General features: G+C 33.9%; 1 non-coding gene across 1 annotated transcript; it reads left to right on the top strand.

Annotated features, from left to right (window-relative positions):
• The first annotated feature begins 434 nt into the window (after nt 1–434).
• On the top strand, nt 435–540 carry LOC112095555. Its single transcript, XR_002903934.1, has one exon. It is a non-coding gene; the product is annotated as a small nucleolar RNA R71 (small nucleolar RNA).
• The last annotated feature ends 3,021 nt before the right edge of the window (nt 541–3,561 follow it).

Below are 3,561 nucleotides of genomic sequence, written 5' to 3'. Positions count from 1 at the left end.
TCCAGGGTTATAAGTGTTTAAGTAAGGATTGTTCTGATTCTGTCTATTAAAGTTGTCCACATAATTGATCGAGGCTAGATTTCCAAGACAATTGTCAAATAAGTACCTTTCTCAACAACAAACGCATGATGCTTCAGTAACTTGGTTAATAGTTGTTGGAGTAATGGTCTTAGCCTTCACCATATTTGTTAATGAGGTTACTTGGGCTGACAATGTTGTCAAGGCGCTTACACTATGGACTCCCATTGTTTCTCTCGCTACAATTTATCTAGTTGATGGCCATTGATAGTTATTATTGGCTATCTTTTCCAAAATTTCATAAGCCTCATTGTAAGACTTAAATAGTAATGCCATATTTTCTTAAGCGTCCACCATTAATCTAGTGCTTGGGTTGAGACCATTGTCGAAAGGTTTCCAACTGTATACAACAAAGAATACAATGATGAGGACATCTCTTAAGTAACTCTTTAATCTTTCCCATGCATCATATAAACTCTCATCTTCAAGTTAATGGAAAAATGTGATCTCGTTCATTAATTTTTCATTTTTGGTTAGTGGGAAGTATTTTATCAAAAATTTATCAGGCAAATCATTCCTTGTAGTGGCGGAGTTAAGTGGTAAAGAGTTCGACTAAACTCTTGCTCGATCCCCTAAAGAAAATGAGGAAAGTCCGAGTCTCAATGCTTCATGTGATGCTGTAGCAATCTTGGAAGCATTACTTACTTCAAAAAATAACTTAAGATGTAGATAAAGATCTTTTGATGGTAGTCCATTGAATTGCCCAACTTTTTGTAGCATCTGAAATATCACTGGCTTGAACTTCAAATTATCAGCTTGCACTTCGGGACTAACTATTCCAAGATTTATGTCTTGAGGGGTCAACATTGCATAATCTCTAACGACTCTGTCTCTATCATTTGCCATATGGATAATGTTGTTATTCTTTGGTTGCCCATAAATAATCTGCCTATTCTGACCTTCTTGACCTCATTATGCATTTACTGGTTGTATTTCGCCTCGGGGTTCAAATTCCCCATATCTTGCAAATCATCCATTACTACAGCAACTCTTGAATTTCTTTGCTCTTTTCTTAATCTCCTTACAATTCGTTCACTTTCTGGATCAAAATTGAATTCAACAAGTTTATATTTACGCATGCAAGGGCTGCTAGATCATTTTTGTCAACAAAATAAAAAATTAAAATAAACTTAAAAATTAACATCGGTTAAGATTAATTTTGCAAATCATAATGAGTAATCAATCCCCGGCAACGATACTAAAAACTTGTAGGGTTATTTCTACTGCTATAGATGTCAATGCGCAAGTGTATACAACAAGTAATATACTGATGAGTATTTGGATCGTCTCCACAGGGATTAATGTTATTAAACTTGCTACAGTAATCTTAACAGTGCAGTTTTGTTCTAATTTAAGACAATTTATGAAACTAATGAACTAATTAAACTAAAAATGCAATAAAGAAAAATCTCACATCAAACACAAGGATGTAATCAATGGGGAAAAAGTAGTTGAGTGAATAAACTCACTTAATGGCATTGACTATTTTTTCAATTACAATATTGTTGCTACAGCATCTATTACAACACTAGGCATCATCCCTTGTGCATCCTCAACTGTCGTATATTGGATATCTTATACATAATGCAACCTAATAGTGAGTAATTATTACGCTAACATTAAATATAGCATTAAACGTTCCAGGTATTGTTTGCTCTACAAGGTGAATCCCCATGTCTAGTTCTTCACTAATTATGACCATATTCAAATTGAGATTTAATCAACTTGGGAAACACATTCTAAAACCAAGTATTGTCTTAATTTGATTCACTAAATCAGACCTTTTTTAGGCTCTTCTTTAGCTAGTATCTACTAAATGGGTGGTAAGTCGAAATAGGGAATTACAATAAGTAAAATTAAGATAAAATGCTATAGCAAATACAGAGCAACACACATATGTTAGTCCAACATCCATTAAGATTGTTTATCATTCAACCACAATAGAATTTAGTTCATGATTTGCTATAAAATAGTAAATAAAATTGTTTTAGCCATCAAATACATCCACATAATAAATAAAAAACAAGAAAATAAGAAGAATAACTAAGTTCTGCTTGGTCTCTGTGATTTCTTCTTTGTTTCCTCCTTGAATCTTCTATTACAGCCCTCAAAACTATCTATTAAGTTCTGTTTTCTTATTGTTTCTTTTTGGTATTCTCTTTAGATAATGACTCTCTCTCTTTTCTTTTCATACGTGCTCCTTTTATAACTTAGAGTTAGAGCAACCAAAAGTGTGTGGTGTGTATCCTCTATTTTTAGAACCTTTATATAGCAATCTTTTAGTTGTTGCGCACGAAATCCAGTATGTCATTACTCCAGGATTGCTATAGCAACACCTACAGTAACACCTACAACATCTTCACGGTTCCAGACTTCTATAGCCAAGTTCTTTCCTTATCTTTACAAGTCTGTTGCAGCAGCATTCCATCTCTAAAACTTGAGTTTTTTTATTATCTATTATTATGCATATAATCTAAGTACAAAATAGTCTAAAACAAACTCAATTTATTTAAAAATAAACTAAAATGGATGCTCGTGGCAAATGTAACTAATAAGTCACAAAAACACATTATTTACTCTCTAAGCAATATTGATTCAGTCTAAAAGTGTCATGATAACTCTCATTCCATAGAGTTATTAGTACCCTAGGCTAGTAGTCCATAAAGTCATCCAATATAACTCATCTACCCCAGCCAAAGCTCTCATTAGATGTTATTGCTACTAAATTTCATACCATTGCAACTTCTGCCTATCCCTTGTTCAAAGGGATGAGCGTGAGGATAAGCCACCTTTTGTGTGACTTTATTAGGCGTTACTACTTGTTTGTTGGCACTTGTCCTAAATTTTGGCTTGGAAATATTTTCTTGACTTCCTGTTATACCCCACTCTGTCAAGGTACCCAATCTGCTTCAATGTGACACAAACAAACTACTCTTATTTTGTGATTGCATGTGACGATATTTTCTTTTTTCGTCGCTTTGGATGTTGTTTCTTTGATGCATTCTAAAATCTGACTAGGTACCTTCAACTTAGTTGTTCACCGAGCTATCTCTTACTTCATAATGGAGCAACCCAAAGATTAGTAGCAAGCATATCTGGATGAATCACCATATTGATGATGAAATTGGGTTGCTCCATTATTAAGTAAGAGATAGCTCGGTGAACAACTAAGTTAGGAGATTATGACAATTATTAGCACTTATCATTAACCAAAATATCAACATAACAAATTGATAAAGCATGTAAATCTACAATTAGTGTAACAACAAAGGCACACTTATTTTCTCCTCTCCTTGAGCCTTTTTAGAGTACCTCTTAGTGTATTTGAGGAGAGAACTTCTAGCGTGAGGTACCTCGCATACTCTTAATCTTATCTCATCAGCGTATGGCAATTTACTTAAAAATGCTTGCCGTAAATCTTAACAAAACTTGTGGCAAATCCCTTTGGGAGATGGTTGAAAATCTCATGATCCGCCATTCGCT

The sequence above is a fragment of the Citrus clementina genome, unplaced genomic scaffold (genome assembly GCF_000493195.1).
Source record: "Citrus clementina cultivar Clemenules unplaced genomic scaffold, Citrus_clementina_v1.0 scaffold_9, whole genome shotgun sequence".
Lineage (NCBI taxonomy): Eukaryota > Viridiplantae > Streptophyta > Magnoliopsida > Sapindales > Rutaceae > Citrus > Citrus x clementina.
Note: the sequence above shows the minus strand (reverse complement) of the source record. Positions and strands in the feature narration are given on the sequence as shown.